The sequence below is a fragment of the Marmota marmota genome, unplaced genomic scaffold (assembly GCF_001458135.2).
Source record: "Marmota marmota marmota unplaced genomic scaffold, marMar, whole genome shotgun sequence".
NCBI classification, from domain to species: Eukaryota; Metazoa; Chordata; class Mammalia; order Rodentia; family Sciuridae; genus Marmota; species Marmota marmota.
In genome coordinates, this window is record NW_026000093.1 from 19,265,749 (window position 1) to 19,292,065 (window position 26,317).

Consider the following 26,317-nt stretch of genomic DNA (forward strand, 5'->3'; position numbering starts at 1 on the left):
CTACTGTCCCATCCTTACATTTTTAATTTTTCTGATTTTTGTGCCTTTTACTTATCAATTCATCAAACTAGAGCAACAAAGATGGTGCACAAACCCATAGCGTTACATGACCTGGGAACTTGTTAGAAATGCAGGATCTCAGACGCTTTTCCTCTCCTTTTCTACCACCAGGTGATTCAGATGCACATTACAGGTTGAGAAAACCTGGCTTGGGTTGTCTTTTCAAAAAAAAAAAAAAAAAAAAAAAAAGAACCTAACTCATCTTTACAACATTTTAACAGGAAATTTCCACTTCCTACCCAATTTACTGCACTATCAGCACACTGAACTATCACATTATATCATGTGGGGAGCTTAAAAAATATAGATTCATGGGTCCCACTCTAGATTTGCTATGTCAACACTGCCAGGGAAGGAGAATTAAAATTCTTGAGTTTTTCTGAAGTAAGGTTAGAATTAAGTTGGGTATACACTCTAAGGCCTCTTCAACTTCTTTCTAGAACTTGAAGCAACTGCACAGACAAATCCTACTTATCACCTACTCCCTGACGAAAGACCACCTGTCCCAAGCTTTGCCTATGTCTTCAGATGACATTGTTACACTTTTCATAATCTTCTGTCATTGTACCTACCCTGCTGTGGTACTCATCAGTTTACAATTCTATGTCATATATTCTGGGTAGATTTTTAAATCAGTGCTCCATAAATTCTGACTGAATTAGTTACATGTTACAGGTAGACATGTTATAAGCGTATAATAGCATTGAATGATAGTGGTAATTTCTGATTGTTGACCATGGCTGCTTTCTTTATGTTTGCTTTCCCTTTGTGATAGAATTTTCATGGTTACATTCTTACAGTTCCTTGTAGAGGAAAGACTTATAAATCCTTTTGTACCATTATGTCGGATCATCATTTTTATGACGAATAATTGTTGTAAATATTAGTAAAACATAATTTATTGTAAATATTTGTAATTATGTACTACTGGAAAATATGTAGACACAAAATTACCCCCTTAAAAGTGTTTCATACATTGCTCATATTTTCATGTCAGAAACTAGCCAGTGCATTTAATTTGTTCTTAAATTAGTTGAAACAAATTTATAGATAGTTGGATCTAATAATTCCCAAAGAACATTTTGTTCTTTTCCAGAGAGCTTTAGAAATGAGCTGATTGTTTAAAATAATAAAAAAATATGTTTTGGGATTTTCTAAAGGGGAGGTTCTTTAAAGTCAGTAATAATTGGGACTATACTCTGACCCTCTTTGCCTTTTTATATTTTTTAAACATAGCCTTTTCACAGAATTAAGTGCATAAGTAACTTCAAAGAGTAACTCACAGAAACTACATTTTTAAATTTCCACTTTTAATTCCTAAATTTAGACCTCAATTATGAAAGTCCAAAATTGAGTTTTCTGTGCATGAAGGCAGTCTCCCGATTATTTAATTTATGATTGATCTATCTATTTATCCTAATGAAGTTAGATAAAGCCATTTGGAAATGAGGATATGTAGCTATAAGATGACATCAACAAAAATGAATGGAAGCTTCCCTTGCCCTATAAAGCACAACTTCCTTGTTCTTAGAAATATGTTTTGCTGCAATTGGGATCAGATGAAGTATTAGACTCTATTCATCCCAGGGTTCACCTTAACTAACCTTAATTAGTGCAGTTGGTACCAATCGTAAAACACAGTTGTCAATTTTAGACAACATAATCCAAAGTATAATCATAGGAAAATATGTAAGCATAATATTTTCTCTTTAAAGATAATCAGAACAATATTTCCTTTTCCTTAGTTAAAAAAAATATATCAAATTATTGGGCCATAGATGAGGGACTTTGCTTGAGGCAATCCTTCCTAACCACTAGGCAGAACAGAGTTTGTGGCTCCAAAAGTCAACTGTTAAGCTTAGGAGGATGATTTATATAAGAATGACACTGAAAAATAAAAAAAAATAAAAATTGAATCCATTAACAGATGTATAAAATTATGTACTTCATATAAATAAGGGTAATTATTTACCTTACTCCAGTAGGAGGTCACATTCATAATTGTATAAGGTAAATAAAATGCAGGGAATTTAGAGATACTCCAGCTATAAAAAGGATTTTATAGTATTAAAAATACAATGAATGTTTCATGCCTGTAATCGTGGCTACTCTGGAGACTGGGGCAGGAGGATTGCAAGTTTGAATATGGCCTGGGCAACTTAGTGAGACCCTGGGTCAAGAGGAAAAATAAAAGACAGCTGGGAGTGTAGCTCATTGGTAAAGCACCCGTAAGTGTGATCCCTAGCACAGCAAGGAAAGAAAATATAGATCAATGAAATAAAGCTTTAACGACCAGGAAACAATCTGCAGAAACCCAGCTCTATTTATATGTAGTCAAATTAATAGCATAAAACTACCCCAATTGATGAAGAGCTTAAATAAGTTTTCCACCTAGTGAAGTAGACAGCAATTTGCATCAATGAAGTTTAGCAACACTTGAAGGAGAAAGCTTACTTTTTTAATCCAAAAATATGTAGGCTAGTGTGTTTATTAGTTTTCCATTGCTATAACAAAAATATCTGATATAGACAATTTAAAAGGAGGAAAGGTCTATTTTGGTTCATGATTTCAGACATTTTAGTCCATAGTTGCTTTGCCTCATCATTGTTGGCCTGTGACAAGGAAGAACATCATGGTGAAGACCATCTGGTAGAGTAAGAGCAGCTAAGAAATAGAGATGGGTTTTCCCAGCCCCCAAAATACACCCTTCAATGGCATAGCTCCATTGACATACTTCTTCCAACCAGACTCTACCTCTTAAGGTATCCACCACCTCCCAATAGCTCATTAAGGAAAAAATCCACAAATGGATCAATCCATTGTTAGGTCAGAGTCCCCATGATCCTATCACTTCTCAAAGATCCCATCTCTATCAGGGCTCCACTGGGGACCAAGCCGTTAGCACATGAGATTTTGAGGGACATTTCAGACCCAAACCATAACAGTTAAAGATGAAAAGAGAAAACCTTGCCAACAGAATCATTCTTTTAGTAATTGTTATACATCTTCATTTCTAATTCACCATGGCAGCTATTTCAAATTTACTCTTTCAAATGGCCCAGTTTGCTTTTACCAGGTGAAATCATTTAGTCCCACATTTTCAAATGCCCAGTTTGATTTTCCTAGGTGAAATCACTTAGTTCCACACTTCCACTGCATGCATGCTGATGACTCTTGGGTCTAATTCTTCACCAAATTTCTAACCCAAGCTCAAGGTTCCTACATTTAGTAGCACTTGGGAAGTATGTAATTATTAGTCTCACTGTCACTGCTCTCTCAAGGAGCTCAAAGCAGAAAACATACTCCCTCATCCTAAATATACTTTTCTCATTCTTTTCCTTCATGTGAATCACATAATCCTTCCAAGTTGCTTCCATGTGAATCATATAATCCTTCCAAGTTGAGTTCCAGAGTAGGAACTCTGGAAGTCATCTCCAATTCCTCCTTTCCTCTTATTCTTTGCAACAATCAATAACCCAGACATATGGATTTTATCCCATGTCTATTATTTTGGTTCCATCTTCTCATTGTTATGCCCTTAGTGGATCTGGGGAGGGCCTAGAACAGATATTTGTTCTATCTTAGTTCATTTTGACAGCTGCAATGAACTTCTTCCAAGTATTCTTATGTATTATAGCTTTCCTTCCTTCCAATCTATTTTCCACACAATGTAACTCATTTGTTTTACATACAGCCTTTTGATTTCTCTTCTGAAAATTCTCCTTTCAAGGGCAACAGGATAAATCTATGTCCCCACAGCATTTCACATCACACCCACAATGCTCACCCCAGTTCTCACAGTTCTCACCTCTCATGTCAGATCTGTTAGTACCAATTTTTTAGGTCCTTGAACAAGCTGTACCCACCATACCTTTGTGCCATGGTTTGGTCTATCTTTTTGCCTGAATGGTGTCCCCTGCCCCTCCGCTTGGCCTCTGCAACTCAGTGCTAAAGATCCAGAGGAGCCCAGCCTCGTCTCTGAAGACCTCCAAGGCTTCTCACATGATGACAGATTCCCAAGGACCCAAGTTGGAAATTGAGAAATGGTTCCTATTATTTTAAACTTATTTAATAAATACTGAGTCTAAATATTTTTGTTTTCTGGTGCTTCCTTTGTAGGTTTTAAAAAGATGATTTGTCAGTGTTCCTAATAGATTAGGACCTGAAGATAAGGAATGTTGATTACATTATCTCAGGAGCTGGAGTAACAGCCAGAGGCTTGTTTTAGTGATTTAGGATCAGAGATTCTAAATAAGAAGAAAAAATAGAGAAGAACTAGTTAGTACTAATGTATTGGTATAAGTTGATATTAGTTGATACTGTGAATACTTTATAATACTATGTATTTGTCATTATACTATGCATAATGTATTAAATTGATTAGTTTGTTTTTTCATATCATAAAACTTAATTTCAAAACATTTTTTCTGTTCTTTGTTTCCTAGCACTTTCCCAAAAGAGTTGACACGTGAACTTTCAGCAGATACCACGTATTTGTTCCTTAAGTAGACTATTCCCTCATAATTCAGAATGTGTTTACCAAGACAACAGGAGCATTTCTGTGAGAAAACAAAACCATTTTTATGTGTTTAGGTAGAGCCATAGCACATATCTTTGCTTCCATTTCTGTTGAAGTCCCAGCAACAGTCCCCAAAGTTAGGCATTGCCACCTTTACAGTCCTTGCTTGAAGCCTTTGTGGATTTACGGATGACTAATAAAACCATTTAAAGGCACATTCAGCACTCTTTATAATAACGTATTCTGGAAATGACTTAAAATATATCCCATAAATAAAAATAGGTAAAACAAAAACAATATTTAACATTTTGCTAGAGGCAAAACTCAGTGGTTAGAAAGCTAACAGGTATTCAACAAATGTATTAGTTTCTTATTGCTGCTGTAACAAATTATCACTGAATTAGAGGTTTAAAAAACACAAATTTACCATCTTCTAGCTGTACAGATCTGAAGTCCAAAAATCGGTCTCATGGACTAAAGTCAAGATGCTAGCTAAACCAGTTCTTTGTAAGGCTTTAGGGGACAATCTTTCTCTAGCCTATTTACAGCTCCCAGAGATAGCGTTTGTGTCTTGGTCTAGGCCTCTTCATTCATCTTCATATCCAATAGCACACAATCTTCAAACTTCTCTTTTCTTTCATTGCCACATCTTGTTTGACTCTGACTCTCCTTTTCTAAGGAGCCTTGTAATTGTATGAGGCTTAAGGGTATTCCAGAACAATGTCCAATCTCATGATTCTTAATCATATCTCAAAATCTTCTTTGCTATTTAAGGTAACACTTTCGCAGGTTTTGGGATTCACATGTAGACATGTTGGGGGACTATCACAGTAAGTATTTTGCAATCGTACCTATTTAGTGATGAAATCTATGAAAACATTTATCAACCCATTAACCTGAATGTTATGAATCAAAAAATTAAAATTTGATCAAGAAAATAAAGGAAAAGAACAATCTTTGTTAATTGCCATTTGATACCTGAGAAACAAATACAGAATTATTGAAAGTTATAAACCAGAGTTGTCAGAAATAACAAAAGGGGGGTTTCAGGATGAAATCTACACAGTGAAAAAGGGAAATTCAAGTAGGAGGTTGAGAACTGGAAGATCATCCAGTACAGAGGCTGTCGTAGGAGCATAGTAAAAATAACCTTCCATTCAGGCTTTGCTTAGCACATGAACCCTTTGCAAACTAAGATTGACACTAATTGGTATTATGAAATTTATACTTGAAAGTAATACACAGCTATGCAACTAGTTGGATAAACTGAAAAAAATTCCCACGAATCCTACTAGTACCAGGCTAACTCATCATGCTGAGACCCAAGATGGTTCCTTATGTTTGACCTACAGGAATTCCAGACATTTACAAACCTTAGAAGGCTGAATTACATTTCTGTGGCCTTTCAGAAAGATTGTGCTTAATCAACATGTGTTCAACTTGTCAAAGCTGTCCCTGTCCTTTAAAAGATGGAGTGAATAGGTTCAGTGACTGTGGCTGCTTACTCTGTCCTTTCCTTGTATTAAAATTACTACTTGCTGAAAAAAAATACATGAGTGGCATAAGAAAATATTAATATCTATTCCATAATTAATCACAGAATAAGCCAACAGGAATGAATTTATCTAAAACTGGCAACAATATGAGGCCATTTGCATAGGGAAGAGAAAGATTACTTGATCCTACCAAACATGTCAATCAATACTTGCTTGATTTTCTTATGATAAATTCCAAAGTGTCAAAATTTAAAATAAATTAGGAGTATCCATTTTATACTCCAGTAAAAAAATGTAAAGATTCAAAGAATTTCCCTGCATTATGTTCCAAATTTCAATAGCTCTGATCAGCTATTTTAAGTATAATCTTATGCAAATCTTTTTGAATGAGGGTCTTTTCTCTTAGAGAATATTTGCATCTCATTGTAAAGATGAACTTATCTTAGGTTTTGTAATTCCTTAAGGTAGCAGAATCTTTATTTTTAAAATGCATAATGCATATATAACATGATATGATGAAATTATATCATTGTATGATAATAAAATGAGTTCCTAAAAATTACTTTTAGTAATGAATTATTCTAGAGATACAGAATATATCATTTTGTGAATGTAAAATATAGACTGAATTTCACTAAATAAAATATCATAAAAACTCTTAATGTGGCTTTCCTAAATTTTAGTCTCATGAGTTGAAATTGAGCTTGAACAAGAATGTAGGCACACACACACACACACACACACACACAGAGCAAGTACTTTAAAAACACCCACCAAATAGTAGAATCATAAAATTTAGAGACATAAGTTACCTTTAAAGGGGAATTTAATCTAAACTCTCTAGTTCCAGATGAAGAAACTAATATTTAACATCACATTATTGCTACTAGAATTTTTATAATGTTGTAGCAACATGTGAAATTGAATATTTCCCTAAAAAAAGATCCCCAATATTTCATAGCTGGTACAAATAAAGATATAATTTTAAAAGTGCTTATTCAATTCAATTCAATTCTAAGAAAGGGTTTGGAAGTCAGGAATAATAAAAGTCAGAAGGCCAATTGCAAACCCAGGTTCTACCACATAAGATTCTTATGACTTGGATTCATCATCTGACTTTTTTTTTTTTTGGCTCAGTTTCTTGGCCTGAGTACCATAAGATTTTATGAGCTTTGGTGAATACTTTCATCTTTCATACAGTAGCTGAAGCCAATACCGTATTCCCTTCCATCAATTACAACTAGTTTGCCAAATGGTTTTCTTAAAACCAGCCCATGTTGGTTAATTTTCTTCTACATACTTAAAATTTGATGGATATAAATGCCTCTATTAACATTCTTGCTTAATAATGAGTGGATCAAAATTCTTTATATTCATTTTCTATATTACCCAGTGACTTGTGCTTTCATATCTTTTCTGTTGTGCCACTGGCTTATTTGAGATTTTTTAACTTATAAAGAATATTGCTTTTTATGTTTTTATATTTAAGTCTGTTGCTCCTATTTTAACTTTCTTGATGGTGTTCAAATTTTAAATTTCAATGCAGTTGAATTTGCCAGTATTACTTTCTACAACTACTAATTGTATCTCTTACTTATAAGTAATTTCCTTGTATCTAATAAAACATGCCTTTTCTATTATGTATACGGTTTTTGTTTGGGAATGTTGAGATAAGGCTGGAGTCCTCTCCCTTTGAGATGCTCATGAATTGGGCTTATGTTGCTACCTACTGGCTGTCTCTTTATCAGTGGATAACAATAGTTTAGTAAGTGGTTAATAGTATGATATATAGTCAAGTTAAGACATGTATATTAGAAACAAATGTAATAACATTATTTTGTCAAAGAGACATGACATCTCTCTTTTGAGTGTTTTTTTTTTTTTTTAAGAAACTCACTTGCCTTTTACTAAGATGTGAAAAAATCTGACTGTTTTGCTTTCCTAATTATTGCTATAATTAGAATACTGGGGAGCACTTTTAATCTGAGTGCAGCTTAGGTGAGCTTAGTATTTACATTGGTACTGTCCTAGTTTTCCCCAAGATGAAAATTGAGATATAAACATATAGATGCATATAAATGTTTAAGTAGACACAAAGTCTTTCTATTTAAGTTATTATGTCTTCCAAGGGTAGGATGAAACACTCTGTAGCATTACTATTAAAATGTTGTTCCACTGAAATTAGATGAATTCAGCTGCACAAGTGCAGATAGTAGGAGATAGACATTCATGAGTTAATGTCTGTGTGAAATCATAGTAAAAACATAGTTTGGGTAATTTAAGAAAATTCTCTATGTGAGATTAGAAATTTAGATCCAATCCATTAAAACTGAGAATTTAAACGCTGAGTCTGAAAGCCGATGTTTTCTAGTTATGAAATGTTTGGAGAGGCAGGGGGAATTCGCTTCCACTGATAGAAGCAGAACAGCTTCAGGGAGAGGTCACCAGAAGAACTGGGATGGCTCTGAAGTCCACTAACTGATTCAGGGGAGGTGCCTGGTAAATTCTTATTAGTGACCAATAAATAACTTGTTCATATTCTGATGGGAAAGAGATCACCAGAGAATTTTTTTTAATGATAAAAATATAAAAATAGGTCTGCTAACCAGCTGTTATGGGAAAAAAAGTTAACACTCAACACAAGTCATTAGGTACTCATGTTCAGGATGCCCAGAAGCTTGATGTCTGCACTGGGAATCATCACTCTTGTTCTGGTTCTTAGATTGTGGATGTTTTCTAAGACTGTATTGACTTCTGAAAATTCTTAACAAATGTGGTTCACTTCTGCCTTGTCAGAGAACTTGAGGGATAAAGAAGAACACAGCCTTATGGTATACTCTAGAAAAAACAGGAAGCTATGTTTGCAGCACATGATCCACTGTGACTTCCAAACTCCCATCAAAAGCACCTATTTAATTTATTTTTCTAAAAATAGAGAAATTGGGGTAGATTCATAAAATAGTATCACTTAATATATTATTTTTTTGTACTAAGACCAACTTTATGTGAATAGTTGGATCTGTCTTCAAACAGTTCCCAAGGTAAGTGAAAAGAATGCGTACTGGAGAGAATAGGTAAGTCCTATGTAAAATTTTGAAAAGGATAATGAAAAGCACATGCAAAATATTTCTCCAACTCATCATTGCACTCCACATGCACTAGTCAGATTTTGAGGTTCACTGAGAAGTAGATGGATGCTCTGTGCAACAATAATCTCATTGTTTCGTCATTTGGCTTCCTGACACCTATCTTTAAAATGGTGTGTATGAATTAAGGCATACATTTCTGTTCTGACTGTAATGAAGGCAACACTGATACCCTCCTCCTAGTTATAAAGAATGGCAAAGCAGTGCAGAGCCAGTGTATCTATTCTTCTTTGTGACAAGGAGTGATTTATAGCAACGTGCCATGCTGAGCATATGCTCTATCTAACGAGGAGATTTGTTTTTTATTTAAGTGAACCATGGTGGATCAAATTCCAAAGAAACTTCTGGAAACTTTAATGAAATTATATAGGATGACTTTTTGTTTCTATTTCTGGTTTACTCCATTGCATGTCTGCTAGTACCACACAATAAAGGGCAATGACATCTTAGTGTAGTTTAACATGGAAATGTATCATTCAAAATGCTTTTTCAATACTTTGTAGAATTTTTCCTTTTCCTTTTTTTTTTTTTTGATTCCATTTGTCCACCAGGGTCTCTACACTTTGGTTTGTTTGTTTGTTTAAGAGTGTAATCATATTTCCAATGAGCCCATGGAAAAATGTTTTCAATGCATAGTCTTTATTTAATAAAAAATGGGTGGGGATGATTACAAAAATGAAGTCATAACAGCTTTAAAAGGAACAATATATGGTATTTGACAGAATGTGGTTGCTCACAGAGCCCTTGAATTCTCATGATCTCATGAACTTTAATTCAAGTAGACTTAAGTCCTTCCTTGTCTGTTAAATGGTGTTTATTTTACTTTCTATGATTTCAAGTTGTTTTTTCCAAATCAATAAAATTGGAAACAAGTGTACTGAGAAATTCAGTGCCACTCTTAACGGTTTAAGCCACTATGTGATTATTTTTCTTTCTTCAGAGTGACATGGATGGCTCTGTCAGATTGAGTGTTCACCAGATAAATTAATGGTTTAGAATTACCATATGCTTTCTCCTCTTGGCGATGCACAACACACTGATGAAGATAGCGCTCCATGCTTCTGTTCAGCAAAGTGTTTCCCTGTAATCTCCCGACACCTGCATACATAACACAGAAGTCAGCCAGCTGCATGATCAAAGCCAGTCTTTGCAAGCAAATGACTACGGATGGTACAAGCATCTTTGACAATAACTAAATTTGTTTTAGAAACCAATATAATTCAGGAGGAAGAAAAAAAAATCAAAATATCCTTATTTTGACACATTCAGTTACCTCTTAGAAAACGTTCCCCTAATTTTCAGCTTGACGTGATCTCACGATCCAGTAGAAGATGGAGGATTTTTTATCCCATTGACAGGAATCCATTAATAAAACAACAATCTTTTGTGTGTAGTAATCTTTAATCTTATTTTGTCACACACTTCTCAGTAGCATTTCCACTCGTTTTACAGTATAATTTATGGCACTGAAACAACTCCTGCCCTGGAAAAGGTCAGTCTGTCAAGGTTTACTTGTCTTTGAAGAAAAGTAATAGAGCATTATTTATGAACTGCAGAATACACTTCACTACTTTAATCAATCAGGAAGATGCTTGTATTATTGTATCTTTTGCTGCTACAATCTTCCCCAACCCCCACCCCCCGAAATAAGCAAAGGATATGCCAATCTTGCTTTCTCTTTTATGTTGCAAAATGCCTCTTACCTTTTATGTCTCTTCTGCTTTTGTGTTTATGGCACCATGGAAATAACAAGTCTGATGATGTCTGATATCTGGGAACAATTTGTCAATTATGAGCAAGAGGTTGATCTTTCCTAAAGATCACAGGATCTCTGGACAGATTCACCAGCCCTAGCCAATAAGCACATCATATGAAACTCATCTGACAAAGTAGAAGGGGATTTGCAATTAAAAAACTCATGGACAAAGAAAGTTGAAAGAGTTTGAAACTGTCTTAGAGAGCAATCAGCAAAACAAAAGCAATTACCATGTTTTTGTACAGAAGATCCCAAAACATAACCACAGTTGGTCTCCATATGCTTCTAGAAAGCACTACAAGCACAAATTAGAACATGCTGTGTAGGGAAACGAATTGGTAGTTCATTAGAGAAAACAGTTACAGTTTGAATAAATGTCTCCAATAAGGTTTTAATTTAGGTAAGAAAGGATGTTGGCTGTGAATTAAATAACAACAGTTACAAACGCCATCTTATTAAAGTTTTAAAAGTATGTAAAAATATATATCTAATTACAAACTGGTTAAATATGGTTCCATATGTCTCTGGTAATTTGTTTTAGAATAGATTGGTATGAGTTCAAGAATATGTAAATAAATATAAAAAAACAACCAACAATGACACATAAGAACTCAATGGTAAAAATAAGCTACAGAATGAAAGTTTTTGAAATGTTTTGCTTTAAATGTCACATTAACCAAAGCATCAACTAGAGTATCAAGGCATTATAGTGATTTCCAAGTAGATTTAAGAATTAAGATGGACTCAAATAATATTAAAATATTAGTTTATTTATTTACCCTCCTTATAAATATTTTAAGATCATATTCAATTAAGATTATGACTATGTGAAACAAAAGCAACGGGTTAATTTAGTTAGAATTTTTAAAAAATCCCTCATCCCTAAAATAATGACAAAACTAGTTCTATTCTCAAATGAATGAACTGGATTTTAAGTACTTAAAAATGTTTGTAATGACCAAAAAAATCACTTTTCCTTGCTTGATATTTTGAATTCTAAAATGGAGATAATGAAAAGAAATTTTAGTAAGGTTCAAGGGGATAGGGGCCTTGAAGGCTGATGAGGGGTGAGATGTGTCCCTTAATGTATGGGTTGGTCATTTAAAAAGTTATCTGGTTCATCTCCCTCTTATTTGGTCTCCCAGTTTCCCAGAAAATCATGTGTGAAGAAATGGAGACACCGGATAAAGAAAAGACAGTTCACAATGTCAAAATAAGAGGCTGACTATTACTGGAGTCTGTAGTCATGGGATAAAATGGAATAACAATAGGTGAAGTATGAAACTACACTGGAAATAGAACAACCTCTCACTGGAAAGAAAGTGGGGACATACCAGAGATTCTTTCCCAAAGTAAGTATTGTCACATCCACCTCCAAAGTGGGAATAAATCACAGTTACTTTCTGATGTTGGGCCAGTGGCTCCTCTACCCCAGGTGTGTTTCTGCCATTCATGGACAATTGTTAGCAAATCACTTTCCTTTAATATCACCTCCATATAAAAAAAAAGGTGCCTCTTTGTGACTGTCAATGTGGATGTTGCAATTCTCATAAAACATCAGAAAAGGAAGTGATTGACAGTGGTTCGGTGTGCTGGAGGTTGAAGAGTGGCAAGGAGGAGAGATCCAAGATGGTGGCGTAAAAGAGGTTGCATTCCTGGTTGCTCCACAGCTCGAAACCAAGAAAGCAAACAGGCAGCTTCTAGCAAGGTGAGTGAATCAAAAAGGGTGGGGGGCATAATTTACTGGAATCTAAAACTGGACATCTAAAGCAGACCAGGGACACAGGAGATTGAATATAATAAATCAGGAAAAAATACCCAGCAACACAGCTGCTGCCACAGCCGGGCTTGAAGCTCCAGCCAGAGTGGTCCCTCTTTGAGCATAGTAGAGGGATAAGGGAATTAAAGGAATCTGAATTTTTGGTACCCTAGAGGTGTGTCTGGGTACTGAGCATTAAGAGACCAAGGACATTGCCCCATAAACCTGAAGAATGCACTGCATGATATCTGAGTGTGGGGAAAAAAGCTGCCATCTCTCCTGGTGGCCCGCAGAGGACAAACGAAGGAAACATTTTGCAGTTGTGGTTTGGGGGCTGGCAACTAAGGAAGCCAATTCCAGGGAAACCTGAGTTTGGCCCGAAATACAGGCCCAGTAAACACATGCTGCATAACATAGAGTGTGCTTAAGTGACCAGAAGAAAATCAAACATGGAGAGAGTTTTACACAGAAGACAACTGGTTGGTGAATCCCACCTGGCTCTACACCTCCCCCTCCAATCTGACTGCTTACAGGACTGGCTGGGAGAGGTGCATCTATCTGAGAACTTGGAAGGGTGGGGGTGGGAGAAATTGTTTGGAGACTGAACACCACACCAGGAAACATGGAGTCTGCAGGTGAGGTAGGGAACTAAGAATTGGCTCCCCGACTACACGAGTGGAAACCAGGGGAGCCCTGGGGTAATGTCCTCCAGCATGGACAAGACAGTACTGGGCATTGCAGGTGCACTGATTTAAAAATCTCCAAACCAATTAGCATTCAGTGAAAAGCCTGGAGCCCACCTAAGCCTAAACCCTGCCTCTAGGAACTCCGCCTATGGAATTAGCTCTCTCACTCCAGCAATCCAGAAGGTGGAACATCACACTTCAGAAGACTCCACCTAAAACTGCTGAGAGGAGAAGCCAAGAATATTTTAAACTCCAACAGAAAGAATTCTTTAACTTTTAAACTTTTCATTTAGATTTTTTAAATTTTTAAATTCTTTTTCACTGTTTAATTATGAACTTAATGGTACATGGACATTTATACAGTCTCTTATTTTTTTTCTTTTTATCTCTAGCATTTTTGAAGGCAGTTATTTTTATGAACTAGTATGTTTAATTTGTATATTTGAGTTTTGTTTTGTATTCTTTTATTTTTGAAAATTTTTTGCTTTATATATATTTTTTTTCTCCTACTTATTTCCCTTGTTTCTCTCTTCTGCTAATAGCCAATCTCTATTGTTCTTTCACTTTTCCTTTAATCTTTTACTTCTGTCTTCTCTCCTCCTCCCTCATAATCATCACATCCTATATCACTTCTGTTCTCTCCCTGTTCACCATTTGAAAATGTATACTCTTTTGCAAACTTGATGTTACTATTATAGGTAATAACTGATTATGTTATTTCTGTTTGTTGTGATAAATAACATTGTAGGTGTCATAGTAGACTATTTGGTTTAATGGTGTAAATTCTTTGCATTGATGCTGTTATTATTTATCTCCCCTTAAACTGTGAGTTATTGGAAACATTCAGGGACAATATAAGTCCACAGGATAGAAACTCTATTGGGTCGTGTCCACACTGTTGGATGGGAAGATACACAAACAACATTTTAAAAAGCAAGGGAACAAATCACCCTAAGTAAACCAAGATACTCCATTAACAGAATCCATCAACACTGCAGTGGAAGAAATGTCAGAAAAGGAGTTTAGAATATATATAGTTAAACTGTTGTACAAAGTGAAGGATAATGTAAAAGAGTAAATACAGGTAGCAAAAAGTCACTTCAATAAAGATATAGAGATTCTGGAAAAAAACAAACAGAAATCCTTGAAATGAAGGAAAAAATAAACCAAATTAAAAATTCAATAGAAAGAATCACCAACAGACTACACCACTTGGAAGACAGAACCTCAGGCAATGAAGACAAAATATATAATCTTGACAATAGAGTGGATCATGGAGAGAAGATGTTAAGAAATCATGAATAGAACTTCCAAGAATTATGGATTAACATGAAAACAGCAAATTTAAGATTTATCAGTATAGATGAAGGTGCAGAGATACAAACCAAAGGAATGAACAATCTTTTCAATGAAATAATGTCAGAAAACTTCCCCAATCTAAAGAATGACATGGGAAATCAAATGCAAGAGGCTTACAGGACACCAAATGTTCGAAATTACAGCAGACCCACATCAAGCCACATTAAAATGAAAATATCTAGCATACATAATAAAGATAGAATTTTAAAGGCCGCGATATAAAAATATCTGATTCCATGTAGGGGGAAACCAATCCAGATCTCGTCTGACTTCTTAACCCAGGCCCTCAAAGCTAAGAGGACCTAGCATAACATGTACATAACAAAGTGTCAGAGCACCAGGGATGAGGGCAGGGGAGGATACCACCTCAAGTCAGCAAATAAGTCTGGAGCACTGGATGAGTAAAGCTCAAAAGTAGATTGTTGGGTCAAATGGCAGCTCTAAATATTATTTCATCTCCAAGTCTCAGTTTACCCAGTTGGAAACTGGAAATGGTAATCCTAATTTTTTTCAGAGAACTAAATGAAAATTAATTAAACAATTCTTGTAAACTACATAATTCAGAATGGCACATGGTGAAAATCCAGCATATGTTATTTTATCTAGCAAAAAGTGATTGATCAAGGGAAGCAATAGCTTTGAAGCATTTTAATGTAGGAAAGGCTACAGTCACAATCTATAAAGAACAAATATTTTATGATAGGGATAGAGATTTATGTATTTCTCTGATAGGATAAAATGTAATTAACACATAAGAAAAGTATAGGAAAACAAGTAACTCAGACTGATGGCTAGACCTCATCCCTTGGGCTGACCATTGCAATAAATATGAGTGAATTCAAATGGCCTCTTCTGCATCTATTTGATGGAGGGGTCATTTTGCTCAGGTCTGAAGTGGTAGAGAAGTAATGTCCACTCCCCTCCATGAACCCTCAACTAGTGATTAACTGGAGTTGGTACATACCCCATGTCCCTCTGTCTCAGTTTCCTAGACTTCCTCACAGGATTTAGTTCTTGTTACCTTCAATGTGGCTTTTAATCCAGGTATGCTCTACCACTGAGCTATACCCACAGTCCTTTCATTAATTTTTATTTTGAGACCATATCTTACTAAGTTTCCAAGACTGACCTGGAAGGTGTGATCCTCCTGCTGAGGAAGATTCAGATCCTCCCTAGTTTCTGGGATTACTGATGTGTGCCACTGAACTCGGTTCATTGGGGCTATATTTATAGTGTACCATTAAATGCCTACCTTCTCTTCCTTGACTTAAATTCACACTATAATAATAGTGATTTTTTCACCAACTATATATGGCTGGTACCCTACCGAACATGGTTTACTTAGGATTTTTTCAGTTTCACAATCATGCAAAAGTGATGCACATTTAGTAGAAAGTCTACTTAGAATTTCAGTTTTAGATTTTGTTCCCAAGCAAGTGATATGTGGTACAATCCTCTTTCAACTCTGGACAGGGGCAGTAAGTCACAGCTCTTATTCAGCCCTGGATCAAGAGGGTGAACACCTGACCTTCTTCAGTGCCCTGTGTTGCCAACCTAGGGTGCTTGATGGGTTAGGTGGATTACATGCATTTTCTTTTGACTTAATGATATTTTCAACTTAAGATAGTTTTATATTTATATACTTATGTACTTAACATATTTGTATATCTTATTTATAATAAAAATGTAATTTATAAATTATATCTATTTTTAATTACCTTAAATGTAAAGATGTCATGAATAATTAAGCCAAGTTTTAAATCTGATTTTCAAAATTAGATGAGTCATGAACAATTTACCAAATAAGAAATATAAATATGCAAAAATGTTCAACTTCATGTGATTATTTAAATTAATGCAAATAGAAAAAGGTATGTTCTTTTTATTCATCAAGTTAGAAAGAGGATCTTTTAAAATTGAATAATTGATGCTGATGTGGGTACAGTGAAACCAGTGGTCATAGGCATTGCTCATAGCAAAGCAATGAATCCAACATTTCTACAGAGCAATTTGGCATCAGATTTCAAAAGCCTTGAAGAATTTTATGTTGTTTCACCCAGTAACTCTACCTTAATTAAAGCAGACAAATATTCATGAAGAATGCTGATTATATAATTTTAAAGCAATTATGCATAACTTACATATTCAAAAAGAAAAAGAAGCATTTCTCTAAAAAGGAAATATAAAAGGGAAAAGAAAATAATAAATTAAGGAAAAATGGAAAGTTGTACTAACATCCAGTGACAAGTTTGTGTTGGGGGGAAAGAGTCCTGTTATTTTTGGGTAGAAATGAGTGGACCGTCTCTGGGGTCAAGTAACAGAAGGGACATAACACACATTTGTACCTGGGTGGACCCAACTTCTAGGAAAAAAGGGATCTTTTACTCAACATGCCCAAAGAGAGGCTAAAAGAGGCCAGTAGCCTGGAACTGGAAGTGGTATTGATTAGTCCTTGGCATGGTGCCAGCCATCAAGTTCTTCTGGAAACTACAGACAAGTGTAAACATCCCAGAAAGATCTGGTGAGCCATACTTCATGAGCACTGAACCCCTCCTCCAGACTCACCTCTGTTGGATACACAGTTCTCCGGGAACATTTCTCAACACTTCAGTACACACTCTTTCTTGGGGTCTGTATGGTGAGTGCTGAACTGTTTATCCAGTAATCTAGACTTTAGGCTCTAGAGACAGACAAACATGTATCGATGCTAATCTTGCAACCTAATAGTTGATATCTTAGGTAAATGATCAGACCATTACATTTCAGTTTCTTCATAAGTAAAATGTGGATAATTGTGTATGTGCATAGATATAAAGTATGTAACACATGTGCGTTAGATATTCCTCTTAGTTCTTAGTGGAGTCTTTGGCTGGATCTAAGAGCCAATTTAATACAAGAGGTGGCTAATAAGAGAAAAGCACATACGAGTTTTGTTAATTTTTCTATCTACACTGGGATCTTCACAAGAGAGTGAAGACTGAAGAATTACCAAAGCATGATGCTCCAATACTTTTTAGACCAAGAGCAAGACATTTTTGAAGAAGTGATAGGAAAATGAATATCTGGATTAGAGTGTAAATTTTAGGGATATTAGAAAAGACAGGGGTGGGGAGCTTGTAGAAGCCAGTAGAAGGTTTATTTCAGAGTGTTTACTCAGGTTCACTGCCGTTACAGGTCTTCAAAGGATTTCAGCTTGAAATAATTGACACACCAATTTAACACATTTTGAGAGGTTATGTCCTGAATTTCCTCAGTGTTTAACACCATGAATGTTTTTTGCCCATGCATGGTTTGTGGAAGTAGTATGTATATTTGTATATAGATGTGAATTGACAGAGTGTTTCCTTGACCAAACTCCAGCAAGGATCTTCTGGGCCTTCTTCTTGACTAAGCTTGTCCTATAAAGCCTAAACAAACCTAACATGGTTTCTAACTACTCAGGGCCACATCTTTAAGAATGACTCTAGCTTTTAAAGTGCTTGCCTGAGAAACTCAAGGCTGACAAAAAATTTACTCCTTGTTGTACCCAACATTGAAAGACAATACATCTGTGTCCCAATCTCTATGGGAGATAGGATCCTCACATTGAGAAGGGCTAGGTAGCAAAATCAGATGGACCAATCTTCCTTCCCTGCGTTGTGTAGTTTTTTCTCACTTTCTGACTCTACTGATCTTGCAACCTCCTCTCTCCCTTCTCCCTCAGTACAGCATATAAAAATCTGTAGGTGTTTGAATGACTTCAAGAGAAGATACTGCATCTTTTTTTTTATAGGGCACATATATTTTAAAGGTTGCTTTTTCTAGTCTGATGGTGTAGCTCACAGACACCAAGCTTGCCCAGTATGTACTGAGTACCATCCCTGGGACCACAAAAACACTCTTTTTTAATTTTATAATTACTGTGATACTTAGTGCATATATTGCAATCTAATCACTCTGTTCTTTTTTTTCCCCCTTGTGGAGATAAATTCCTACTCAATCAACATTTATCAGGAGTTTGGTATAACAAATTGAAATAAATATTCATTAATTTAGCTTTTATAGTAACCAAAGAAAATAGCTGTTGGGAAACAAGGGAAATTAATTTCAGAGTGAGCAAGTGATTATGAGGTATTGGAGACAAGGCAGCGGTTTGAGTTGAGCTGTCATGACTTCTCAGGTAGCATCTAGTCTCTGAAGACATGTAACACGTGGGGGGGGCACTGTCCTCTACTATATCCCTCTGGGACATTACTATTGAGCATGGAGCTCTGTCTTAGCCAAAGTCTGGCTGCAGAATCCTCCGCACAAACTTCCAATTAGGCCCTACCAAATGATGAGAGTTGGCAGGAAAGTTTAAACTTACTTCCTTCTCTGGTTTGGTAGATGATTATTATAAAACACCATCATTAGTTATTAACTCAAAACACTTAGGCATTAATAATCACTGAGTGATTCACACCTCTTTTATCTGAAGGAGCTTCAAATAGAACCAAATATTCCTATACCATCTAAAACTTAACAAAATGAGAGCCCTTTTTCTGAGCTCCTACAGTTTCTAATATTTGATCCAAATTCATCCTGTTTGCTGATTTATGTTGAGCTCTGTAGCTTTCTAAAATTCTGTTTCTTTTATGATTGCACAATATCATTCCAGTACCTAATGGGTTAGATACAATGACCATTGAAATGATAAAGTACAGTTTCAAAAGAATGGCATGTATGTAAGTACCCTTTCCTTTCTCAACTAAAAGGAACTGCTTTAGAATAGAAAATAGGAATATATTTTAAAGCCCATACACTAGGAAGACACAGTATTATAAGGAATAATAATTAAAGCCTAGAAGATTATAATGCAGCAAAGAATGGTTATATCGCTTGTTTGTGCACTGAAATTGAAATAATGCTGTTCAAAATTCTACTGGAAATATGATTGCTAATATCAGAGATGGCATAAATGAAGCTAAATTTTAATGAGGAAAGAAAATGGAATGATTCTCTAAGTCTGTGTAATTTGTTCAACTCAGAGCTAAATATATTATCTAAAAATGTATAGGAACCGATGTGCTCATCATTCCACCGTGCTAAAGTGTTACTGGATTACCAGAAAAGATTCATTATTATCCTGAGAAATGATGATCTTTTATAGCAAAAAAAGTGAGGAGGTGCATGAAATTTCTTTGCAAAGGGTTAGTGTTTATTTTGAGGGTGAATTTCTTGTTGGAATATTATGTTTCTCTTGGTTTACAAGTATTATCTGTGTTTGCACAATGTAATGAATAGCTAACTGAAGGTCAGGATTTCACCAAGATTTAAATCTGTCTTATATTCTGCTGGGAAACATCCTAAAAATTGTAATGTATCTTTGTTTGTTTAAATGTAATGCCTGTGGATTTAGAAACTATATTATCTGAAAAAATAGTGGGGAGAAGGAGGTGTTAGCTGGTAGGCAGGTATTTTGGATACAGTCACCTGTAGTTGTTGGGGGTGAAGCTGGCTGCCTCTCTCCAGGACTATTAACGTTCCTTGCAGGCTGTTTCAGATGAGGTCCTCTGGAGAAAGCTATAAGGAATTTGCCAAAATTGCTGCATCACTCAGGCTCACTGTTCCGGGTAACCTAGAGCATACTTTGCTTATTGCTATAGTAAATTCTCTACCCTGGAGGAATTCCCATGCACCATTTTTGAACATGGGAGGTATGAAGAAACAAGTCTCTGACTGAGCATGCTCAGGAATGTGCCTGCCTCTTCATGCCATGATGCGTCTTCCCAGTGTGACTATCTATTACTTTTCCCAATAAAAGTCTGTTGCTTATTCTGTGCAGGAGGATGTTGTTTTGTGTATTCTCTCCAGTGCTCTCCTTACTTGCTGCAATTAATAAGCCTTTATTCACTCTTTTCTCTCCTGGTTGGGTGTAGGCTTTTCAATCACCAAGGAGCAAATCCATTGCATTCAGTTACAAAGGGAGTAAGATTTCCATTAATGGAGAAGATGATTTGTCTTATTGTTGAGTTTTAATTATTAACACTAAATTCAGTTTGTAACACAAAGCTGTGTCAACCACTCACTGCCTTAACCTATGGACTCAATGCACAACACATATACCCCTAGCCGAGGACTCTCCCTTGTTTGTTTTCCTGAGATTTTCAAAAGTGGTATCAGCTATCGATGTCCTTTGTTCCAATGCTCCTGCCTTGGGTGGATTACTCACTTGGGAAGTTGGGAAGCAATGGATACTTGGCTTCAGTAACTTCCTTTTGCTGGTGTCTTTCATAGGACATAGGGAAAACATTTCTAGTCTAGAAAGAGAAAGCCCAATCTTTACTTCTTTTTATTTATCCCCAAAGTGCCCATGGCAATCCTGTATGTGCATATCAATCTATATGTATGCATGTATATACATGAATGCATGTATGATTCAATTTAGGATTTTTAAATTTTAAATGGTACATAAATGATATGTATTCAGTAGAAACCATACTTCAGATTTTGAATTTTGATCTTTTCCATAGTGTGATACGCTTGTGATACTGGGCTTTGCAGGAAGCTGTAGCTCCCAGTTAGCCATACTGTCATGAGAGTGAATGACTGATGCAATGTGTGGTGATGCTAAGCTAGGATGCTCAGAAATTTAGGTATATTCAATGCATTTTTGAAATACAATATATCTGACTTCTGATGGGTTTATCAGGAGGTAATCCCATTATAACTTGAGGAAGATCTCTAGTCAACATTTCCTCATTCATATAGTCACACTTGCACAGAATATTGACTACATATTTACTAAGCCTGTTGTGTCATAGCAGAGACTTCAAAGATGAAAGAAACTTGAAATCACACCAGCTTGAATTAAAATTTCCCTTTGATCGTCTGTGTAACCACAGGAACATAGTATACACTCTTCTTTATAAAATGGGAAATAATAATACCTACCTTCTGGAATTGTTTTGAGAAACAAATGATTGTTTTATGAACAAAGTACATAGTGCTTTGCTTGATAGTGAGTTCTCAATAAATAAATGACAGATTCCTAGTCATGATTAGTTTTGTCTAATAAAATCATTTCTTCCTCCTCTTTCATCATAAATTTTTCTTTCTCTGTCTGTGCTGGACCAATCCCATTAACATACAATTATTTTGATATGTCAATTATATAAAAAGATGCTCTTACCCCACTTTTCCATCCAATTAGAGCCCTATTTCCCTGATCCTCTTTACAACAAGAGTCCATGTGTTGCCTACACTCATATTTAATTCCTGCCATTCTCCTTTGAAATTAATGCAATCCAGCTTTTTACTGCTCAACTCCATATATACTATTTCTATGAATACTACCAATGGCTTCCATTTTGCCAAATCTAAAGGTTAGTAGTCAGGTCTTGACTCAATTGACTAGCAGCATTATGTGACTTAGTTGATATCTCCTTTCTTTTTATAACCTTTTCCTTACTGAGCTTTTAGGATAAGGTATTTCTTGGATTTTCTTCTTACCTTACCAGGAGTTCCTTCTCAGTCTTTGGGGATTCTGCATCATCTCCCCAGTCTCTTAGACTTATGCCCCATGATGAGCCTTTGGATGGTTTTATTCTCTATACATTTACTCCCTTGGTGATCTCTTCTAGTTGGACAGCTTTATATTCCAATGGCTTACAAATTTATGTCTCCAATATAGACTTCTTCCCTGAATTTCAGATATATATAATCAACTGCTTACCTGATATTGTTCATGGAATATCCAAATGACATCATGAAATTAAGAGTTTGATTTTTCTTCAAAGCTTGCTTTTTCTGCAGTCTTTCCTAACATAGGAAATAGCAACTTTATCCTTCCTTTTGATCACACTGACATCCACGGTGTCATCCTTGATGCTCCTTTTCTTCTCAGGTTATCTTTTCCTCTATTTCTCAAATCTGCCAGGATTGCCTTCAAAGGAGATCCCAGGTTGGACTACTTCTGACAACCCTGGTAAACTTCCAGCATTTCTTAAATGAATGAGTTTTCTCCTAACAAGTCTTCTTACCTTTGCTTCTATACAACTCAGCAGCCAGAGTTATTCTTTTATATCATAACTCATGTCATCATATTTCTTTGTTCGAAATCTTCTAATTTTCCTGTTTTGGGTTAAATCCACATTACCCACAATTAGCTCACAAGGTAGCCCTACAAGGTGTCCTTTCACATCCATCTCTATCTCTGGCTTTGTCTCCTGTACTTCTGCCACACCGGCCTCCTTGCAGTTCCCCAGGCAGTCGGAATCCAGCTTTGTGATTTTCTACTTGTGGTTTTCTCCTCTTCAAGATACCCACAGTCCTACTTCCTCAAGATACCCACATCCCTCACAGTGGCCAGTCTTTGCAAATGTCTTCTTCTTGTGAGGGCTTCATTGAGCCTTCTGTGTTGAAAGTTGAACCTCTACTCCTTCTGGCATTTCCCATTCTTCTTTCTTGATGTTTCCCCTTGCACATCCATTATCACCATCTCATATACTATTGACTGCATTATATGTTTTGTTTATTGGCTGTTTTCCAAACTAAAATTTAAACTCCATGTAAGTCGGGTTTTTTTTTTTAATTTATCTAATTTGTTTGCTACTATTTTCAGAATTGCATATGGGTTTTGTGAGGCCTAAAGCTTCTACAATTTGTTTGTACCTCTTAAAAACATAAAATCAGGTATGAAAATTGGTATTTATTTAGAATGACAAGAAAAATTACAACTGAATTACAGTTTTTAAAAAGTTTATAGATGGAAAGATCACAAATAAAAAATGAATTGTTCACACCTTTTTTGCTGTATACTCTTTTTTTAAAGATTTTTTTTAGTTATAAATGTACACAATACCTTTGTTTTATTTTTATTTATTTTTATGTGGTGCTGAGGATCGAACTCAGTGCCTTACACATGCCAGGCAAGCACTCTACCACTGAGCCACAACTCCAGGCCCTGATGTATACTCTTTAGTCAATATTAAATCATGATTTTGCAATATAATTTTCATAGAAAAGATAAAAAGAAAAGCATACTTAGTTGAAATTTATTTCACATTTTTAATAGTTTGGAAAAGTTACATTTGCTTCCTGTTTATTGGTAAAGTCATAGAAACTTTAAGAATTGTTGTCAAATTTGGGAAATGCCAATCAAATTTTATTCATATAGAAGTTTTCTAATTTGGAAGAATAAGTGTTGCATGCTAGCCTCTGGCTTGGTCCATTTCAATCCGTTTTTTTCCCTCATTTAAACATATATTTCTGGCATAGAGAGCTGTATCATGATACAAACTTTGACTGGATGAATAAGCACATGACTATTCCTGGAAGAAATAGCCATGTCCAGATGGTTAACATGCAAGGGACTGCAAATTACAAAAATATAGCCCACTAAACACAAACTAAGGGTATCCTCAACTAACTTCCCTATAGTAGAATTGCAAAATTATTTGTAGCTACTGCAACATCATCATATATGAGGGTTAGGGCTTTGGAATGAAAATCATTGATCAGAAACAGTGATCCAAATCAACTGCAGCTGAAATATATTATCTATATAAATTTTACAAAGGCATTTGATCTCCACTGACCTTGTAGGGGTCACCTGTACAAATGAGAGCCATAGAAGCTTAAGATCTCTCATTTCTATGGTGAATCTGCCTCTGTTCAATGCTTAAAGCTGTGCTGGATGCATAGGAGAAACCCAAAAAAGAGAGTTAAATAAAATGTTCACTCAATGGATATTGTCATATTGGTGAGTTTGTCAAATAAGATGCAGGACGCCCAATTAAATTTGAATTTCATATAAACAATCAATAATTTTTAATATAAATATACTTATGCAATATTGGGGATATAATTATATTAATGTTATTATAATTGCTTATCTGAGATTCAAATTTAACTGTAAAATCATTTCTTCCTCCTCTTTCATCATAAGTTTTTCTTTCTCTGTCTCTGGGACCAATCCCATTAACATACAGATATTTTGATATGTTGTTTACATAAAAAGACCTCCTTACCCCACAATGTATTTTCACTTGCCAAATTTTTCAATCCTACTATTAGTTTTTTACCTATAGCATCAATTTTTGTTTTGAGTTTTGAATTTAAAATTATTTTATTATGTGCATCTAAATATATCAATTGGAGTTTATTGTGATGATTATTAAAATGTGTGACTCCTACTGAATACTTATTATTTTTCCATCTATTTGGTTTTCAGTACATCGCATGTCCCTTGTAAATGGGTGCATCTGAGCTGTTGTCAGTGGAAGACCCAAGGCCAGGCAGTGAACAGAGTCTACCTTGGACACTGGGTGAATGGTCTGCAGGGAACTTTGAAACAATAATAACAGGACTAAAGGCTGGACAGCTTTATTATCCTCATGCCCTGGCAATTTTAAGCAATATTAATAATACCATTCTTTTCCTTGCTGGGGCAGTCTCTACCACTGTTCCACTCAGTTGGTATGCCAACCTAGCATTGGTGTAACTGAATGCAGAGTGATTTTTTCTGTAAATGTTTGTGAACTAAATTTAAGTCTCATTGAGTGCTTGATCTATAGCAGCAACTTTATTAGATTTTTTCCCCCTTTGTATCCAGTTTCTCTAAAATTTCCCATTTTTCCTCCAAACCCTCCACTAAATTTCACCAACCAAGTCATTTTCAAGTCAAGGCATATTTTATTTCCCTTTTCCTTCTATAGTACTGTCTTTGTCTCCTAGAATAACACAAAATGCTCCAAAATTTTGTGGTTACATTTCTTCCCTGTATCTTACACAGAACCTTAGCTTGTGGGACCTCTTTATCTTTAGTTACTAATATGTGGTTTATTTACTGACAAGGACTATATTATCTTAGTACTGTGCATTATGCATAGAAGCTGAGTGTCAGAACCTTAATATTGGATAAAATAAGACCAAATTTTTGGAATGTGCCAGACATTTTTCAAAACACTTTGCAAATAATGAACTCTCATAACTCACCTTAAGAGGGAAGTGTTTTTATGATCTTCCCTTGGTAGATAAGTCATCAAGAAATGAAATGACCACTGGTGTTACAGCAGCATTTGAACCCCAAGTCATTTCAGAGTTTACACGAATTTGTACCTAATATTTTAAGTATGTTTTCTGATCTTATTCTGAAAAAAAAGGGCCATGGTGTCAGTTTTTTATTCCCACTTTACAGGTGAAGAAATTGTGGTTTGGAGAGACAAAGTGATATGTCCCAATTCATCCACTTGGTTGGAGATGGCGATGAAATGTGAACCCAGATCCATGACATGGATCAATTCCCTCCACATGGCATTGTTTCCAACATGCTTCGTGGTGTGACAGGTGGCTCCTGCAAAGGTCCCTGGAAGGCTCATGAATCATGAGAAGTTATCATTGTAGGTGAGAAACCACTACAAAAAAAGGCAGATGAGAGAAGAGGAATTCCCTCAACTTTGTAATCGGAAGTTGGGACCCTCAGGGATATCAGGGCCCTGGGTACAGCTTTTTTCCAAGATCCCTTCACCTGTCACACAGTTCATATCACCAGTACCTGCCTTGCAGGGTGGGGAAG

The 26,317-nt window shown here is 35.6% G+C and overlaps 1 long non-coding RNA gene across 2 annotated transcripts in view; it reads left to right on the plus strand.

The window, feature by feature from the left end:
• The window catches only part of LOC125610572, a 265,267-nt gene that overhangs the window by 134,262 nt on the left and 104,688 nt on the right, over nt 1–26,317 (plus strand). For both annotated transcript variants that reach the window (XR_007340574.1, XR_007340573.1), the window contains exons 2-3: nt 12,123–12,685; nt 25,940–26,145. This is a non-coding gene — a long non-coding RNA (uncharacterized LOC125610572). The remainder of the gene's footprint in view (nt 1–12,122; nt 12,686–25,939; nt 26,146–26,317) is intronic.